We start from the raw sequence: 22,174 nt of genomic DNA, 5'->3' as shown, positions 1-22,174 counted from the left end.
ACGGAAGAAACATCCAGCCGGATGTGCTCTCTTTGGCAAAGCTCCTCTATAGCACCTTGGGACAAATTAGTGCCATTGTCAGTGATAATGCTGTGTGGATAACCAAAGCGAAAAATCACCTTTTTCATGAACTGAACCACCATGGCTGCATCACACTTACTCACTGGCTCTGCCTCAACACACTTTGTGAATATGTCAACTGCCACTAAAAGATGTGTCTTTTTATCCTTGGACCTTTTGAAAGGTCCAACCATATCAAGCCCCCGGACTGCAAACGGCCAAGTGATTGGAATGATCCGCAACTCCTGAGCTGGCACATGCGCTCGTCGTGCAATTTTTTTACATCCATCACACCTATTGACCAGATCCTCTGCATCAACGTGAGCCGTTATCCAGTAAAAACCATGACGAAAAGCTTTGGCCACAAGAGACTTTGACCCGGCGTGATGACCACAATCCCCTTCATGGATCTCACGAAGTATTTCTTGACCTTCTTCAGGAGAAACACAACACTGAAACGCTCCAGTGACGCTGCGATTATACAACTCTCCGTCAGAAATTGTCATTAACTTGGACCGCTGGGTTATCTGTCAGGCCAGGGTCTCGTCCTCTGGCAACTCGCCCCGGGTCATGTAAGTAAGAACGGTACTGTCTCATCTGGAATGACGTGAAGAGCCGCCACAAACTATACCTCTGGGTCAGGAACAACCAAATCTTCTTCTGTAGGTAACTTAACAGACGAGTTATGCAAAACATCCAAAAAAGTGTTGGGTGGCACCGGCTTACGCTGAGATCCCAACCGGCTTAAGGCATCGGCCGCTTCATTCTTTCCACGGTCAATGTGTTCCACTTTATAACCCTTAAAATGTCCTGCAACAGCGTCGACTTCACGGCGATAAGCCACCATGAGAGGATCCTTGGGATCCCACTTGCCTGACACCTGTTGAGCCACCAAATCTGAATTGCCAAGTGTCAGGACCCCGATTCTAAGTCACACTGATCTAGCCTGTAACACCTCATATCACTTTGCGGCCTCACACACGGTGTTCCACGGGTGTCGCCTTACCATGGCCCGGGACCGTTTGCGCCTTTTGGCTTACGTATATGATAGTTTCGCTAGCATCCATATGACAGAGAACCCGGGCCGACAAGACTAGTCGTGAACCCAATGTGGCACTAACTTACGGGGACAGGCATACATGAATCAACATCGAGCATGTCGGTCAACAGCGTGCGAATCCGGGCTGAAGCACTGGGCTAACAGGACTCCGGGAACCCGGGCTGTAGTAGGCTAGGCAGGACTCCGGATGTCACCGCGTGACATTTCCCTGAAGGGACAGACATGGGAACGAAGTGAATCACATGCCGGCCAGTCAAGTGTTCCGGAGCAGTAGTGCTGGGCTAGCAGGACTCCGGTGAACCGTGTTGTAGTGGACTACTATGGCTCATGGAAGCACAAGACTAGATTTCCCCATAAGAGAGGCTACCAAGGATAAACAACTAGGTTGTCGGATCCCGCACATACCAAGAGTTTCAATCATACACACAATATGCTCAATATGTGCAATACAACATGGCATCACAACAAGACTCTACGACTCAGAGTATTTATTCAATAGGCTCCGAAGAGCGAGATATTACAAACATGGGTCTCATGACCCAACATACAGAGCATACAACCAACAAGCACATGCGGAAGCTTAACTTGTCTGAGTACAGACAACTACAAATGAAGAAGGCTGAGAAGCCTGACTATCTACATGATCCTCCCAAGGGTACAAGATCGTAGCTGAGGTAACAAGCTAAACGTCGAAGTCCACGTGGAACTACTAGCGAGACTGAAGTCTCTCTGCAAAACATAAATTAAGTAAATGTGAGTACAAATGTACCCAGCAAGACATACATCAGAACTAACTACATATGCATCGGTATCAACAAAGGGGGTGGTGGAGTTTAACTGCAGCAAGCCAGCTTTGACTCAGTGGCTAACTTGAACTACGACTTCAAGTAACTCTTTTGAGGTGGCGCACACGAGTCCACAAATTCACCATACTAATACACCACTATGGATCCGCTCCTGTCTCCCTGCGAGAACGCCATCCATAGCACTCACGCTTATCTTGCGAGTTTTAGAGTATCCACTTTCACTTTTCTATGAACTATGCAAGGGGTCCAAGTTTCCATATCCGAGGAATTTGGCTATTCGAATAGATAATGATAACCCTACAGGGGTGTACTTCTTCACACATGCTCTCGCCACTTACCACCATGTACACATCGTGTATCTCGGCAACCTTGAAGCGGAAGCCTGGCGAGGGACTCAGCCTAGACCTGACTAACCAACAAGTCTCTAGGTTAGGTTTATCGCCTATTCGGGTTCCATCCGCAAGGAGATCCGGTCGGGGTGTCGCTCACGACCCCAAACGATGTGTGCAGGGTTCCCAAGCCCACCATCCGGGTGCCATTTGGTACACCGTGCCACTGTGCCTAGTCTGTCCCAAGCCCACCTGTATCGGGTGCCACTTGGTAGACTACTAACACTACCTACGAACACCAGAAACTAGTTGGAACTCCTGGACAGAGATCGAGTTGATTAATAAGTCGATAGGGGTCGACTTACTTGAACCCAATGTGTGGTAGTAACTGTTCATGGATCACAAACACAGAACTCAGTTCCTGAGGACGGAGGCAATGAGACAACCCACCATGTACTCCTACATGGCCTCTCACCGCTACCTTTACCAAATCGTGTTCGCACACTTAGCTCACACACAGTAGGACATGTTCATCACCATTCCAATTCATTCCCGATGAATCAAACCTGACTCAACTCTAAGCAGTAGCAGGCATGACAAACAAACATGAATGAGTAGGCACATCAGGGCTCAAACAACTCCTACTCATTCTAGTGGGTTTCATCTATTTATTGTGGCAATGACAGGTCATGCAGAGGAAAGGGGTTCAGCTACCGCAACATGTAACAATTGAAACGTTGTTGTCCTAATGCGGTAAAAGAGAGAAGGAGCGAGAGAGTGGGATTGTATCGGAGTGAACAAGGGTGTTTTGCTGGCCTGGCACTTCTGAAGATGATACAACTCTTCATCGGTGTCATCGAACTCATCGTCGGAACGAACATCTACCGAGAGGGAACAACCACTGGCAAACACAAAAGGAACCGCAATCAATGCAATGCACATACATATGAATGATATGTCATATTAAGGTACTGAATTGACCTAGTGCAACAGTTAGTCATATTAGTTGAAGTGGAATTCAAACCTATAGCAAATTCCAACTCCAAAACCAATTACCATTTATTCCATAATCATGAATTGTCCTATTCAGTGAGGTTAACTTGTTCAAACATGCACGAAAATACCATATTCAGATTCTTTGGATTTTTCTGATAATTTTTCGTATATAACTTATTTCATTTGGAGTTACGGTTGAATTTCTATGAATTTTAGTAGTTTATACTAATTTCTAGAATTTTATGAATTAAGTTTAATCCAGAAAAAGACTTATTGCGTCAGCATTAGGTCATGCTGGCCTCAGTAGGTCAACAACGCGTAACCAGAGTCAAATCTAACAGTGGGACCCATGTGTCATCGACTCAGTATCAGTTAGTGACACAGACAGGTGGGTCCGGTCAGCGGCCACGTCAGCACGTCAACTCTGACTTGTGGGGCCATTGTTATTAGTTAAAACTAATCAGAAACTATACTATGGTTAATTAAGGGTGTGTGGCCCATATGCCGGTGTCACTGGAGGGGTTAATTAGTGGGGTTGTTAGCTGCTAATGACGGGCCATGTCATCTCACCGGAGTTCAGTGCCGACGAGCACACAAGCGCGGCGGCGTCAACCCTAGCGGCCACGGCAGCGGCAACTGAGGGCACCAGGGGGTTTCCCTTGCCCGTGCGCATCTAGCGGAGGCAGCAGCAGGTTGCGAGGCCACCGGAATCAACAGCGGTGATGGCAAAAGCGGAGGCCGGAGCTCGGTGGTTGTGGCTGGGAGGGCTAGAGCTCGCGGGCGAGGGAGTTGAGCAGCGCAGAGGCATCTACGCAGCACGTGGAAGAAGTCTGCGATCTCGGTTTGATCGTTAGGGCTTGCTAGCGGCAGCAGGGACGAGCACAGCGGCGAGAAGCTCTCGGCCATGGCGGGGCTACGGCGTAGAGGGCGACTGCGACCAGGGGAGAAGGGGCAGATGACGGCGGGGCTCATAGAGATTCGAACAGCGCCGTCGTTGAGCTCGGGTAGGCACTGGATGACGCAGATCGACGGGTGAAGTCCGGCGGCAGATGCGGCAGTGACGAGCTCAGAGGCATCATCATAGGGAGTCCGGCGATGTGACCTTCGTCTTGGTGAGGCGGTGCTCGACGGCGGACCAGTGGGACACAGCAACGAGGCTTGGCGTGGGCAGTAGCTACGGCGACGGTGAGCGGCGGCGACGAGCTTCGCTCCGTGGTGCTCAGGGAAGGGGGGCAGACGAGGGATAGGCACGGGAGAGGGCGGGAGAGTGACCAAGGGGTTGCAGGCGTCTCCGTGGCGCTCGAGTCAGGACGGGGGAGGCAGGAGGAGGTGGAAGCAGGAGGTGGCTTCGCCTCCTGTGCGTGCGCCATGCCGTCGTCCTCCTGGCAAGGAAGGAGACGACTGGCACCTAGCTGGGCCATGTCAGGTGAGCGCCAGGTAAGCCGTATCTCTCTCCTCTGTCTTTTATTTCTATTTTCTATTTTCTGACATTTGTTTCTGATTTAGTAAAATACTAAATCAATTTTAAACTTCATGAAAATAATTGTGTCAACTAAGTGGACTTATACAAAGTCACACAACAATTTTCAGAATTATTGAACATATATTTATATATATAATAAATTTAAATTCAATTCAAATGGTTATTGAATTAATTCCAAACGCCCAGAATAAATATCTATGAGCTCCTAAAAATATTGGTTTGAATTTTAACTCCGACCAATATTTTCAGAGAGTAACATGAACATTTTCTTGGACCTTTTTGGAGCAATTTTTATCTTGGTTATTTCTAGAAATGATTTCTAAGGGTTTCAAAAATCCCCATTTCAATTTTAAATGAAATTCAAACATGATGCACACCTGACGAGCTAGTCTAGATCATACCAGAACTAGGGATGTGACAACTCACCCCCACTAAACAAGAATCTCGTCCCGCGGTTCTAGCGTAGGGTAAAAGGAAGTGGGGACTCAAACTATTACAATCTTCATGATCCAATTGCACTTCACAAGAACTTGGATTGCTTGCATCATGTTGATCTTGACATCCTTTCTTTCGAGATCTTTGTCCAACACAATGACGACAGAAAGAAACTTTACAGGAATCGTTCTTCTCAAGATCGAGCAACTCAAGATCAACTCATGGAGTGAGATGTTGAAACATCTCTCGAGTTGAGACACAAAACACACATCGAGAGAGATGGAAGAAACATATGACGGAGGTTCAATTTGGTAGGCAACAATTCCACGATGGAGTAGGATGCTGAATGGTTTCAAGATAGCGATGAAATAATTGCCATGATTCCATTACGGGACACCTCGGGGGAGGTGACTTGTAGAATTATTCCTTTAAGTGGCAAAAAGAATTAATTTTGATACAGAGATCATTGAACCTCTCTATACCAGCCTAAGGAAAATCAAAATTGATCGTTTGAATGAGTTCGGAAGAATGGCATACTTAGTTTGGAGAGGAAACTAGAGTTATAGGAGAACTCGGCAACGGAAGGCACATTCCAATTGATACCGAAGATATAACCCAATGACTGACCGTGCTCTCAAGAACTTGAGAATTTCCGTATTCATCAAGGTTTTACCAGCATCCGTGCCGAGGTTCCTGGCAACACATCATACTACCATGATAAATGGTGATGGAGGATGAAGATGCAAGGAGGACATCACTTTCTCAGATTTTTCCTTAGCAATGCCAAAGAAGCAAATCTGGATGATCGACCGAGAGACATTTAGCACTCCGCTTCTAATGTTCTCCTTGATGTACTTGGTACCATGGTCAATGCTTAAAAGCATCAACATGGCCATCAAGTAAAGGTCGGACTTCGGGAGCACAAAAATCCATAAGGAACAACTTGTGGAATAAGTCATACCAAATCCTCATGGAGAAGATGGTCAAATTGCTCGTTCAAGATACTAGAATAATAGATCTTCCGCCTAGGTGTGTCGGCTAGAACATCAACCTCGTCGGGACCTACATCATAGATCTTGGAAATGTTCCAGCCATCATATATGCCTGAAATTCAGATCTGGCTGGTAACAGGATTTTTCAGACAACATGTCTAGAAAAGAAAATGAAAGTTTGCAACACAAATCAATGAGATGACATTGCGAGATTCTCAGGAAATGAACTACGGTAGCATGCTCCAAAACATGAGATGGTTGTTCTAAACACGTGTGAACATGCTGTCCCAGACAAGCATGACCACGTGGTAGTCTTACAATGAAACACTACCGAGTTCAGGTTGGGAACCATCATCGAGGATAACGAAGTCCTAACATAAGTCATGATCCTTAAGAAGGAACTTCTTCTCCTTGAACAAATCAATCAATGGCTTCGTGTGCTAGGGGATACATATGGAATGAAGATGACCAGTCTATGAGACCATAGAATACTTCGCACATGCATGACTGACTTGGGATGATTCCAGAGGAAGCAAAAACAAACTTTCTCGAATTCACGGCGGCAACTTACATCAAATGCACGTGAATCAAAGGAAGTCACTTCTTTCATCCAAACAGATACTTCATGAATGGGGCATGAAGAAAATGCTTACACAAGTTTCCAACACTAGCTGGATGTTCAACACAAATTCATGGAGGAGACAAAATGCTGCTGATGGGCTCAACAGCGACTCATCAGAATTTCCATATCACTGGACTTCCACCATTATGTGAACAATGTGATATTATAGGTCTGACCAAAAGATATAATGGTGTATGCTCGAGGAGTCAACCACGAGTAGACAACATTACAAATATCGTTGGTTTTGATTTGATTTGGCGATAGCCCACACTCAAATCAAGGTTGGAGAAGACAATAGATCCAACAACTGATCACAAGGACCAATCGATGGAGATATCATATTTCTTCAACACACACACACCAAAAAAATATCCCTTAACATGAACTAAGTCAGACAAGCTTTTATCTTCCAACTCTCCAAGTTGTTGTTTAGCTTAACCAACTAGCTCAGGGGTATCCAACACGGATTCTTGGAGAAAGAGTGGTTTATTGGTAAACCAACTTGATCACAAACTCACCATATCGGTCAGGGGATGAGCTGGTGATACTTCCGTGAAGATATCCAGAAAATCACGAACCACCGATATGACTCTAAGCTCGAGAACAATCTTGCTTTTCAGGGCATGACGATATGATCGAAAGAGTGAGGGATTGACACAATCCCAACTCATGGATCGAAGAGTGCACCAGAAATAAGGACTAGGTAGCACGATCAATCTTAGGATGATTATTTAATAATCAACACTCTAAGAATGAGAATATTGTCCATTTACTACAAGCAACGAGTTGCTTGGAGTATTGATTTCACACATCACAATTCACTTGTCGGCATTTCTGTTACGACAACACGGGACCGAGGAATGAATAATGATGGCGAGAAGTATCACTGCATCAAGAATTCATAAGAGGTGGTTCAATTCTCATGACATTCTTGACATAAAGATGGTAACACTCCAAGGTAGAACAGAGCAAAAGCTGGATTGGCATTTTGATCTGTGAAATACAACTATTTTGACTAGTCCAAGAAATGGATGAGGTGCTGTAGTTTGTTTTCTCCAAGTCATTCCTAAATAGAATGGCTTGTCGGGCCACAAGAATAATAGACATTGATGAACGAAGGCACGCATACTCTTGACTATCAATTGATAGACGATGGTAAGAATATAGGTGAAAAGGGACAACTCAAAGGAACATAAAACTTTCTGAGTTATGGACGCATAGGTTAGTAGGTCGAGCAAGCTCAACTTATTTCTTCCGGATAACCCATGCAGAAGAAAAGGGACTGGCAGATTCACAATATGAATGGAGTACTCCTCAAGATCACCCTGGTTGTGATCTTTGGCTTAACGAGTTTCTGCCATAATGGTTCGTGGTATTAGGAAGAATGATATATCGCGAACCTCAAAGACTATCGCAGAGTTTACTAATATCCTAAAGGTATGAGCAACACTATCAACATGAGGTAAGTAGATTGAATCTTGGGTCAAGAACCCAAGAGTAGAATACCTACTACTAAGTAGCATCGCGGGATGCTCTCGAGAATGGTGGTCAGAATCATCACACTGGGAATACAAAACATGGCTAGATTACTAGGTGACTCCCTAAAACACCTAGGGTCATAATAATAGATCCAACATATATGTCGAGGCAACAGAGTACCTCAACTCACCGATTAGTGTGATTAATCTAGCCCAAAGGAACACCGGGAACGGGAAGGAAGGATTTGCAAATGCATCAGACTATTTAGAGACCTGGGATGACTCGGGCAGCATAACGGCTGTAATTGCTCAAAAAGATTTGAGACAACCTACAAAAATGGTGACATAGCTACTCAACATCACAAACTCAAGGTTCTGAGGCCAGCTATGAACATATGGAGGTAGTAGGAACTGAACTGATGCTTGAACTAAACAATCCTAGGCAACTGCGGTTTGGTAACACGTCATCCTGAGAGATAGAAGAGAAGCCTAGTTCTTAACCCCGTAGAAAAGATAAGATGACTCAGATGAGAAGGGCATAGGGTATAGGAAGTAAAAAGAGCCTTACGTTCCCTTCCACAATCAATTCCCTTATATAACTAAAGCATTTCTAGACTCAACTTCGACCAGCTTGGCTTGGTAATCCTATAGGCAGTCAGGCTCTGATACCAAAGCTGTCAGGACCCCGATTCTAAGTCACACCGATCTAGCCTGTAACACCTCATATCACTTTGTGGCCTCACGCACGGTGTTCCACGGGTGTCGCCTTACCATGGCCTGGGACCGTTTGCGCCTTTTGGCTTACGTATATGATAGTGTCGCTAGCATTCATATGACAGAGAACCCGGGGCGACATGACTAGTTGTGAACGCAAAGTGGCGCTAACTTCTGAGGACAGTCATACATGAATCACCATCGAGCATGTCGGTCAGCAGCATGCGAATCCGGGCTGTAGCACTGGGCTAACAGGACTCCGGGAACCCGGGCTGTAGCAGGCTAGGCAGGACTCTGGATGTCAACGCGTGACATTTCCCCGAACGGAAAGACATAGTAACGAAGTGAATCACATGCCGGCCAGTCAAGTGTTCCGGAGCAGTAGTGCTGGGCTAGCAGGACTCCGGTGAACCGGGTTGTAGCGGACTACTATGGCTCATGGAAGCACAAGACTACATTTCCCCATAAGAGAGGCTACCAAGGATAAACAACTAGGTTGTCGGATCCCACACATACCAAGCATTTCAATCATACACACAATATGCTCAATATGTGCAATACAACATGGCATCACAACAAGACTCTACGACTCAGAGTATTTATTCAATAGGCTCCGAAGAGCGAGATATTACAAACATGGGTCTCATGAGCAAACATACAAAGCATACAAGCAACAAGCACATGAGGAAGCTTAACTTGTCTGATTACGGACAACTACAAATAAAGAAGGCCGAGAAACCTGACTATCTACAAGACCCTCCCAAGGGTACAAGATCGTAGCTGAGGTAACAAGCTAAATGTCGAAGTCCACGTGGAACTACTAGCGAGACTGAAGTCTCTCTGCAAAACATAAATTAAGCAAACATGAGTACAAATGTACCCAGCAAGACTTACATCAGAACTAGCTACATATGCATCGGTATCAACAAAGGGGGTGGTGGCGTTTAACTGCAGCAAGCCAGCTTTGGCTTAGTGGCTAACCTGAACTACGACTACAAGTAACTCTTTTGAGGTGGCGCACACGAGTCCAGAAAATCACCATACCAATACACCACTATGCATCCGCTCCCGTCTCCCTGCGAGAACGCCATCCATAGTACTCACGCTTATCTTGCGAGTTTTAGAGTATCCACTTTCACTTTTCTATGAACTATGCAAGGGGTCCAAGTTTCCATATCCAAGGAATCCGGATATTCGAATAGATAATGATAACCCTGCAGGGGTGTACTTCTTCACACACGCTCTCGCCACTTACCACCATGTACACATTGTGTATCTCAGCAACCTTCAAGCGGAATCCTGGCGAGGGAGTCGGCCACGACCTGACTAACCAACAAGTCTCTAGTCCAGGTTTATCGCCTATTCGGGTTCCATCTGCAAGGAGATTCGGCCGGGGTGTCGCACATGGCCCCAAATGATGTGTGCAGGGTTCCCAAGCCCACCATCTGGGTGCCACTTGGTACACCGTGCCACTGCGCCTAGTCTGTCAAAGGCCGACCTATACCGGGTGCCACTTGGTAGACTACTAACACTACCTACAAACACCAGAAACTAGTTGCAACTCCTGGAAAGAGATCGAGTTGCTTAATAAGTCGATAGGGGTCGACTTACTGGAACCCAATGTGTGGTAGTAACTGTTCATGGATCACAAACACAGAACTCAGTTCCTGAGGACGGCTGCAATGAGACAACCCACCATGTACTCCTACATGGCCTCTCACCGCTACCTTTACCAAATCGTGTTCACACACTTAGCTCACACATAGTAGGACATGTTCATCACCATTCCAATTCATTCCTGATGAATCAGACCTGACTCAACTCTAAGAAGTAGCAGGCATGACAAACAAACATGAATGAGTAGGCACATCAGTGCTCAAACAACTCCTACTCATGCTAGTGGGTTTCATCCTTTTACTGTGGTAATGACAGGTCATGCAGAGGAAAGGGGTTCAGTTAGCGCCGCATGTAACAGTTGAAATGTTGTTGTCCTAATGCGGTAAAAGAGAGCTGGAGCGAGAGAGTGGGATTGTATCAGAATGAACAATGGGGTTTTGCTTGCCTGGCACTTCTGAAGATGATATAACTCTTCATCGGTGTCATCGAACTCATCATCGGAACGAACGTCTACCGAGAGGGAACAACCACCGGCAAACACAAAAGGAACCGCAATCAATGCAATGCACATACATATGAATGATATGTCATATTAAGGTACTGAATTGACCTAGTGCAACAGTTAGTCATATTCATTGAAGTGGAATTCAAACCTATAGCAAATTCCAACTCCAAAACCAATTACCATTTATTTCATAATCATGAATTGTCCTATTCATTGAGGTTAACTTGTTCAAACATGCATGAAAATACCATATTCAGATTCTTTGGATTTTTCTGATAATTTTTCATATATAACTTATTTCATTTGGAGTTACGGTTGAATTTCTATGAATTTTAGAAGTTTATACTAATTTCTGGAATTTTCCGAATTAAGTTTAATCCAGAAAAAGACTTATTGCATCAGCATTAGGTCATGCTGACCTCAGCAGGTCAACAACGCCTAACCAGAGTAAAACCTAACAGTGGGACCCATGTGTCATCGACTCAGTATCAGTTAGTGACACAGACAGGTGGGTCCGGTCAACGGCCACGTCAGCACGTCAACTCTGACTTGTGGGGCCACTGTTATTAGTTAAAACTAATCAGAAACTATACTATGGTTAATAAAGGGCGTGGGGCCCATATGTCGGTATCACTAGAGGGGTTAATTAGTGGGGCTGTTAGCTGCTAATGACGGGCCACATCATCTCATCGGAGTTCAGCGCCGGCGAGCACACAAGCGCGGTGGCGTCCACCCTAGCGGCCGTGGCAACGGCAACTGAGGGCACCAGGGGGTTGCCCTTGCCCAGGCGCATCTAGCGGAGGAAGCAGCAGGTTGCGAGGCCACCGGAATCGATGGCGGCGATGGCAAAAGCGGCGGCCGGAGCTCGGTGGTTGTGGCTGGGAGGGCTAGAGCTCGCGGGCGAGGGAGTTGAGCAGCGCACAGGCATCTACGCAACACGTGGAAGAAGTCTGCGAGCTCGGTTTGGTCATTAGGGCTTGCTAGCGACAGCAGGGACGAGAACGGCGGAGAGAAGCTCTCGGCCATGGAGGGGCTACGATGTAGAGGGCGACCACGACCAGGGGAGAACGGGGAGATGACGGCGGGGCTCACAGATATTCGAACGGCCCCGTCGTTGAGCTCGGGGAGGCACTGGACGACGCAGATCGACGGGCGAAGTCCGGTGGCAGATGCGGCAGTGACGAGCTCGAAGGCGTCGTCACATGGAGTCCGGCGATGTGACCTTCATCTTGGTGAGGCGGTGCTCGACGGCGGACCAGTGGGACACGGCAACGGGGCTCGGCATGGGCAGTAGCTACGGCGACGGTGAGCGGCGGCGACGAGCTTCGCTCGGTGGTGCTTGGGGAAGGGGGACAGACGAGGGATAGGCATGGGAGACAGGGGGAGAGTGACCAGGGGGTTGCGGGCGTCTCCGTGGCGCTCGAGTGAGGACGGGGGAGGCAGGAGGAGGTGGAAGCAGGAGGTGGCTTCGCCTCCTGTGCATGCGCCACGCCTCGTCCTCCTGGCAAGGAAGGAGACAACTGGCGCCTGGCTCTGGTGGGCTGGGCCGTGCTGGGCCATGTCAGGTGAGCGCCAGGTAAGCCGTATCTCTCTCCTCTGTCTTTTATTTCTATTTTCTATTTTCTAACATTTGTTTCTGATTTAGTAAAATAGTAAATCAATTTTAAACTTCATGAAAATAATTGTGTCAACTAAGTGGACTTATACAAAGTCACACAACAATTTTCAGAATTATTGAACATATATTTATATATAATAAATATAAATACAATTCTAATAGTTATTTAATTAATTCCAAACGCCCAGAATAAATATCTATGAGCTCCTAAAAATATTGGTTTGAATTTTAACTCTGACCAATATTTTCAGAGAGTAACATGAACATTTTCTTGGACCTTTTTGGAGCAATTTTTATCTGGGTTATTTCCAAAAATGATTTCTAAGGGTTTCATAAATCCCCATTTCAATTTTAAATGTAATTCAAACATGATACACACCTGACGAGCTAGTCTAGATCATACCAGAACTAGGGACGTGACAACTCACCCCCACTAAACAAGAATCTCGTCCCGAGGTTCTAGCGTAGGGTAAAAGGAAGAGGGGACTCGAACTATTACAATCTTCATGATCCAATTGCACTTCATAAGAACTTGGATTGCTTGCATCATGTTGATCTTGACATCCTTGCTTTCGAGATATTTTTCCAACACTGTGACGACAGAAAGAAACTTTACATGAATCGATATTGTCAAGATCGAGCAACTCAAAATCAACTCATGGAGTGAGACGTTGAAACATCTCTCGAGTTGAGACACAAAACACACATCGAGAGAGATGGAAGAAACAGATGACGAAGGTTCAATTTGGTAGGCAACAATTCCACGATGGAGTAGGATGCTGAATGGTTTCAAGATAGCGATGAAATAATTGCCATGATTCCATTACGGGACACCTCGGGGGAGGTGACTCATAGAATTATTCCCTTAAGTGGCAAAAAGAATTACTTTTGATACAGAGATCACTGAAACTCTCTATACCAGCCTAAGGAAAATCACAATTGATCGTTTGAATGAGTTCGAAAGAATGGCATACTTAGTTTGGAGAGGAAACTAGAGTTATAGGAGAACTCGGCAACGGAAGGCACATTCCAATTGATACTGAAGATATAACCCAATGACTGAGCGTGCTCTCAAGAACTTGAGCATTTCTGTATTCATCAAGGTTTTACCAACATCCGTGCCGAGGATCCTGGCAACACATCATACTACCATGATAAATGGTGATGGAAGATGCAGATGCAAGGGGGACATCACTTTCTCAGATTTTTCCTTAGCAATGCCAAAGAAGCAAATCTGGATGATCGACCGAGAGACATTTAGCACTCCGCTTCTAATGTTCTCCTTGATGTCCTTGGTACCATGGTCAATGCTTAAAAGCATCAACATGGCCATCAAGTAAAGGTCGGACTTCGGGAGCACAAAAATCCATAAGGAACAACTTGTGGAATAAGTCATACCAAATCCTCATGGAGAAGATGGTCGAATTGCTCGTTCAAGATACTACAATAATAGATCTTCCGGCTAGGTGTGTCGGCCAGAACATCAACCTCGTCGGGACCTACATCATAGATCTTGGAAATGTTTCAGCCATCATATATGCCTGAGGTTCAGATCTGGCTGGTAACATGATTTTTCAGACAACATGTCTAGAACAGAAAATGAAAGTTTGCAACACAAATCGACGAGATGACGTTTGTGAGATTCTCGGGAAATGAACTACGGTAGCATGCTCCAAAACATGAGATGGTTCTGCTAAACACATGTGAACACGCTGTCCCAGACAAGCATGACCACGTAGTAGTCTTACAATGAAACACTACCGAGTTCAGGTTGGGAACCATCATCGAGGATAACAAAGTCCTAACATAAGTCATGATCCTTAAGAAGGAACTTCTTCTCCTTGAACAAATCAATCAGTGGCTTCGTGTGCTAGGGGATACATATGGAATGAAGATGATCAGTCTATCAGACCATAGAATACATCGCACATGCATGACTGACTTGGGATGATTCCAGAGGAAGTAAAAACAAACTTTCTCGAATTCACAGCGGCAACTTACATCAAATGCACATGAATCAAAGGAAGTCACTTCTTTCATCCAAACAGATACTTCATGGACGGGGCATGAAGAAAATGCTTACACAAGTTTCCAACACTAGCTGGATGTTCAACACAAATTCATCGAGGAGACAAAATGTTGCTGATGGGCTCAACAGCGACTCATCGGAATTTCCATATCACTGGACTTCCACCATTATGTGAACAATGTGATATTATTGGTCAGACCAAAAGATGTAATTGTGTATGCTCGAGGAGTCAACCACGAGTAGACAACATTACAAATATCGTTGGCTCTGATTTGATTTGGCGATAGCCCACACTCAAATCAAGGTTGGACAATACAATAGATCCAACAACTGATCACGGGGACCAATCGATGGAGATATCATCTTTCTTGAACACACACACACACACACCAAAAAAAATATCCCTTAACATGAACTAAGTCGGACAAGCTTTTATCTTCCAACTCTCCAAGTTGTTGTTTAGCTTAACCAACTAGCTCAGGGGTATCCCACACGGATTCTTGGAGAAAGAGTGGTTTATTGGTAAACCAACTTGATCTCGAACTAACCATATCGGTCAGGGGATGACCTGGTGATACTTCCATGAAGATATCCGGAAATCACGAACCACCGATATGACTCTAAGCTCGAGAACAATCTTGCTTTTCACGGCATGACGATATGATCGAAAGAGTGAGGGATTGACACAATCCCAACTCATGGATCGAAGAGTGCACCAGAAATAAGGACTAGGTAGCACGATCAATCTTAGGATGATGATTTAATAATCGACACTCTAAGAAAGAGAATATTGTCCATTTACTACAAGCAACGAGTTGCTCGGAGTATTGATTTCACACATGACAATTCACTTGTCGGAATTTCGGTTACAACAACACGGGACCGAGGAATAAATAATGATGGAGAGAAGTATCACTGTGTCAAGAATTCATAAGAGGTGGTGCAATTCTCATGACATTCTTGACATAAAGATGGTAACACTCCAAGGTAGAACAAAGCAAAAGCTGGATTGGCATTTTGATGTGTGAAATACAGCTACTTTGACTAGTCCAAGAAATGGATGAGGTGCTGGAGTTTGTTTTCTCCTAGTCATTCCGAAATAGAATGGCTTGTCGGGCCACAAGAATAATAGACAATGATGAACGAATGCACGCATACTCTTGACTATCAATTGATAAACGATGGTAAGAATATAGGTGAAAAGGGACAACTCAAAGGAACATATAACTTTCTGAGTTATGGCTGCATAGGTTAGTAGGTCGAGCAAGCTCAACTTATTTCTTCTGGATAACCCATGCAGAAGAAAAGGGACTGGCAGAATCACAATATGAATGGAGTACTCATCAAGAGCACCCTGGTTGTGATCTTTGGCTTAACGAGTTTCTGCCATAATGGTTCATGGTATTAGGAAGAATGATATATCGCGAACCTCAAAGACTATCGCAAAGTTTACTAATATCCTAAAGGTATGAGCAACACTATCAACACGAGGTAAGTAGAGTGAATCTTGGGTCAAGAACCCAAGAGTAGAATACCTACTACTAAGTAGCATCGCGGGATGCTCTCAAGAATGGTGGTCTGAATCATCACACTAGGAATACAAAACATGGCTAGATTACTAGGTGACTCCCTAAAACACCTAGGGTCATAATAATAGATCCAACATATATGTCGAGGCAACAGAGTACCTCAACTCACCGATTAGTGAGATTAATCTAGCCCAAAGGAACACCGGGAACGGGAAGGAAGGATTTGCAAATGCATCAGAGTATTTAGAGACCTGGGATGACTCGGGCAGCATAACGGCTGTAATTGCTCAAAAAGATTTGAGACAACCTGCAAAAATGGTGACATAGCTACTCAACATCACAAACTCAAGGTTCTGAGGCCAGCTATGAACATATGGAGGTAGTAGGAACTGAACTGAGGCTTGAATTCAACAATCCTAGGCAACTGCGGTTTTGTAACACGTCATCCTGAGAGATAGAAGAGAAGCCTAGTTCTTGACCCCGTAGAAAAGATAAGATGACTCAGATGAGAAGGGCATAGGGTATAGGAAGTAAAAAGAGCCTTACGTTCCCTTCCACAATCAATTCCCTTATATAACTAAAGCATTTCTAGACTCAACTTCGACCGGCTTGGCTTGGTAATCCTATAGGCAGTCAGGCTCTGATACCAAAGCTGTCAGGACCCCGATTCTAAGTCACACCGATCTAGCCTGTAACACCTCATATCACTTTGTGGCCTCAAGCACGGTGTTCCACGGGTGTCGCCTTACCATGGCCCGGGACCGTTTGCTCCTTTTAGCTTACGTATATGATAGTGTCGCTAGCATCCATATGACAGAGAACCCGGGCCAACATGACTAGTCGTGAACCCAAAGTGGCACTAACTTCTGAGGACAGATATACATGAATCAACATTGAGCATGTCGGTCAGCAGTGTGCGAATCCGGGCTGTAGCACTGGGCTAATAGGACTCCGGGAACCCGGGCTGTAGCAGGCTAGGCAGGACTCCGGATGTCACCGCGTGACATTTCCCCAAAGGGACAGACATAGGAACGAAGTGAATCACATGCCGGCCAGTCAAGTGTTCCGGAGCAGTAGTGCTGGGCTAGCAGGACTCCGGTAAACCGGGTTGTAGCGGACTACTATGGCTCATGGAAGCACAAGACTACATTTCCCCATAAGAGAGGCTACCAAGGATAAACAACTAGGTTGTCGGATCCCACACATACCAAGAATTTCAATCATAGACACAATATGCTCAATATGTGCAATACAACATGGCATCACAACAAGACTCTACGACTCAGAGTATTTATCCAATAGGCTCCGAAGAGCGAGATATTACAAACATGGGTCTCATGACCCAACATACAGAGCAGACAAGCAAAAAGCACATGCGGAAGCTTAACTTGTCTGATTACCGACAACTACAAATGAAGAAGGCCGAGAAGCCTGACTATCTACAAGACCCTCCCAAGGGTACAAGATCGTAGCTGAGGTAACAAGCTAAACGTCGAAGTCCACGTGGAACTACTAGCGAGACTGAAGTGGCTAACCTGAACTACGACTGCAAGTAACTCTTTTGAGGTGGTGCACACGAGTCCACAAAATCACCATACCAATACACCACTATGGATCCGCTCTCGTCTCCCTGCGAGAACGCCATCCATAGTACTCACGCTTATCTTGCGAGTTTTAGAGTATCCACTTTAACTTGTCTATGAACTATGCAAGGGGTCCAAGTTTCCATATCCAAGGAATCCGGCTATTCGAATAGATAATGATAACCCTGCAGGGGTGTACTTCTTCACACATGCTCTCGCCACTTACCACCATGTACACATCGTGTATCTCGGCAACCTTCAAGAGGAAGCCTGGCGAGGGAATCGGCCATGACCTGACTAACCAACAAGTCTCTAGTCCAGGTTTATCGCCTATTCGGGTTCCATCTGCAAGGAGATTCGTCCGGGGTGTCACTCACGGCCCCAAATGATGTGTGCATGGTTCCCAAGCCCACCATCCGGGTGCCACTTGGTACACCATGCCACCGTGCCTAGTCTGTCTGTCACATCCCTAGCTTCTGGCATTGCTCTAGGCTAGCTTCATGTGTGCATCATGTCTATATTTTTGAAACTTGAATTGAGGAATATTGGAAGCCTCAAAACCCTAAATAAAAGAGGGGCAAAAACACTAGAAATCTCATTCATTGCTCCAAAAGGCTCTTCTTAAATGTTTGATAATTTTTGGTAAGGGTTCTGGTCCCAACCAAAATATTGAACATTTTTAAGGATTTATTTTTGGGACTTTGAATTTAAATCATTAGCTATTTGAATTTGAATTATATTCATATAATTAGAATATAATTTCAAATACCCCTGAAATATTTTATGAGCTTTTGGAAAAGTCCATCTAGCCAAATAAAATTATTCAGAGGAGTTTTTGGCACAAATTCAAAACAGTGGCAAAACGAAATTAAATAAAACAAAACAGAAGAAAAAAATAAAAGAGAGAGAGAGAAGGACTTACCTGGCCTCACCCGTGCAGCCCACCAGAACCGGCCCAGCCGGCCCAGCCCGCCACCGCTACTCCCCCCCCCCTGTCGTCTTCCTCTTGCCAGTGGGAGCAGCTGCGTGCTCGCACGCGCGCGGCCGAGGAGGCCACCTCCTCCCTGCCTGGCTGCCTCCTCCTTCCCTGGTCCCTCCCGCGACGCCACGCAGCCCCGACCCCCTCTCACTTCTCCCTCGCTCTCTGGACCTCCCTCCCCCTCGCTCCTCTGTTTCCCCTCCCGCGACCGAACGGAGCCGCCGCCACCGACGAGAGCCACCGTGGCTACCGGCCACCCCACGGCTCACCGACGCCCCAGGAAGCTCCGCCGGTCCTCCCTCTACCTCCTCAACGAGCCACGAGGCCCCGGACGTGCCACAACACCGCCCTCGATGCCTTCTTCAACCTCGGGACCGCCGGCCATCTTCGTCAAATTCGCCGGCTCCGGACCGTCCCCGACCTCGCCGAGCGTCCCCTCATCATCGCCGTGAGTCACTGACCCTCTCCCCTAACTCAGCATGCTCCCCTCCGTGCCGTAGCGCCGTTCCCCACGAGCACCGAAGCCACCGTCCGCCATTGCTGCTGCACGCATAGCCTCCGTGCTCCCCTGGCCTCACTGAGCTGCTCTTAGTGCTCCCCATGTCTAGCAGGTGCTGCCCAGCCTCTCCATTTGCTCACTGATGCACCGTAGCGACACGCCCGAGCACCACCGAACACCATCGCCGCCAAAGCTCGTCGCCGGCATGAGTTCCGGCGACCCCACGACCTCCCACTCGGTCCTCTGGATGCGCGGGAGCAAGGGCCATCCCCTGGTGCCCTCAGCGCGCCAAACTGACGCCTCTAGCGCAAGTCCGGCGTGCCCCGCCGTGTTCTGTGGTCGCCGTCGGCTGGTCTCCGGCGTGCTGACGTGGCGTCGTCGTTAGGGGCTAATGACCCTGCTAACTAACCCTGTGACACTGACAGCGGGCCCCGTAGCGGGTCAAAGCCCGAGTCAACGCGGGATTAGCCCCTGTGTCACTGACGTGTGGACCCCACACGTCAGGTTTGACCCGAGCCGGCCCCTGTTGACTTGCTGACGTCATGGCAACGTCATGCTGACGCAGTAATGTTTTCTGGATTTAATTTAATTCTGAAATTCCAGAAAACGAATATAAACTTCTAAAATTCATAGAAAATTAACCGTAACTCCAAATTAAATAATTTATATATGAAAAATTATCAGAAAAATTCAAGGAATCCATCTGTACCATTTTCATGCATGTTAGAACAACTTATAGCTGCTGTTTAGCACAAATCAAATAAAGGGCATTTAAATAATCACATATGGAGTTTGAATTTGAATCTTGTATTCAAACCAACTTCATTTAATCTGTTGCTAGTTGCATTGGCTCAAAACACATTCATTTTGCCATGTCATGATCATGCATCATATTGTGCATTGCATTGATTGTGTTCCCTTCTGTGTTGCCGGTATTTGTCCCCTCTCGATAGACGTGATACCGATGATGTGATCGTTGACACTGATGAAGACTCAATGTTATCTTCAAAAGTGCCAGGCAAGCAAAACCCCCTTGTTCATTCCGATACAATCCTACTCTCTCACTCCTGCTCTCTTTTACTGCATTAGGACAACACCGATTCATCTGTTACTTGCTGCGGTAGCTGAACCCCTTTGTCCTTTGCATGACCTGTCATTGCCACAGTAAATAGATGAAACCCACTAGCATGAGTAGGAGTTGTTTGAGCCCTGATGTGCCTACTCATTCATGTTTGTTTGTCATGCCTGCTATTGCTTAGAGTTGAGTCAGGTCTGATTCATCGGGGATGAATCAGAGGCGTGTGAACCTGTCCTACTGTGTGTGAGCTAAGTGTGTGAACACGATTTGGTAAAGGTAGCGGTGAGAGGCCATGTAGGAGTACATGGTGGGTTGTCTCATTGCAGCCGTCCTCAGGAACTGAGTTCTGTGTTTGTGATCCATGATTCAGCTACTACCACGCATTGGGCCTGAAACCAATGGACCCTCTCGGCTTCTTGATCACCCTTGTCCTTTGTCCAGGAGTTGCAAGTAGTTTCTGGTGTTTGTAGTATGCTGGAGGCCGTGGGCAGCGCTGACCGTAGGGGTGGGGTGTGATGCGGTAGGCACGTGGCACGGTGTACCAGGCGCCCGTTTGGTGTCTCGGGAACCCTGTTCACATCGTTTGGGGCTGTGAACGAAACTCCGGCCGGATCTCCTCATGGATGGAACCCGAATAGGCGATAAACCTGGACTAGAGACTTAGGTGATTAGGTAGGTCGTGGCCGACACCCACGTTGGGCTTCCGCTTGAAGGTTGCCGAGTACATGTCGTGTAAACGGCGGTAAGTGGTGAGAGCGTGTGTGAAGAAGTACACCCCTGCAGGGTTAACCTAATCTATTCGAATAGCCGTGTCCGCGGAAAAGGACTTCTGGGTTGCTTATATCAGTTCATAGACAAGTGAAAGTGGATACTCTAAAATACGCAAGATAAGCGTGAGTGCTATGGATGGCGTTCTCGTAGGGAGACGGGAGCGGTTCCATAGTGGTGTATTGGTATGGTGAATATGTGGACTCGTGTGCGCCACCTCAAAGGAGTTACATTGCAGTCGTAGTTTAGGATAGCCACCGAGTCAAAGCTGGCTTGCTGCAGTTAAACCCCACCATCCCCTTTGTTGATAATGATGCATATGTAGTTAGTTCTGATGTAAGTCTTGCTGGGTACATTTGTACTCACGTTTGCCTATTTTATGTTTTTGCAGAGAGACTTCAGTATCACTATTAGTTCCGCTTGGACTTCGACGTTTAGCTTGTTACCTCAGCTACGATCTTGTGCCCTCGGCAGGATCTGGTAGATAGTTAGGCTTCTCAGCCTTTTTCATTTATAGTTGTCTGTACTCAGACATGATAGCTTCCGCTTGTGCTTTGATTTGTATGCTCTGATTGTTGGGTCATGAGACCCCTGTTTGTAATATCTCGCTCCTTGGAGCCTAATGAATAAACTACTTGAGTCGTAGAGTTATTTTGTCATACCATGTTGTATTGCACATATCGAGCATATTGTGTGTATGTTATTGAAATGCTTGGTATGTGTGGGATCTGACTATCTAGTTGTTTATCTTTAGTAACCTCTCTTACCGGGAAATGTCTCCTAGTGTTTCCACCGAGCCATGGTAGCTTGCTACTGCTCCGGAACACTTAGGCTGGCCGGCATGTGTCCTTCTTCGTTCCTGTGTCTGTCCCTTCGGGGAAATGTCACGCGATGAATACCGGAGTCCTGTTAGCCCGCTACAGCCCGGTTCACCGGAGTCCTGCTAGCCCAGTGCTACAGCCTGGATTCACTCGCTGATGACCGACACGTTCGA

Source organism: Triticum dicoccoides, chromosome 2A (assembly GCF_002162155.2).
Source record: "Triticum dicoccoides isolate Atlit2015 ecotype Zavitan chromosome 2A, WEW_v2.0, whole genome shotgun sequence".
Lineage (NCBI taxonomy): Eukaryota > Viridiplantae > Streptophyta > Magnoliopsida > Poales > Poaceae > Triticum > Triticum dicoccoides.
The sequence above is the reverse complement of the archived record's forward strand: the minus strand, read 5'-3'. Positions refer to the sequence as shown.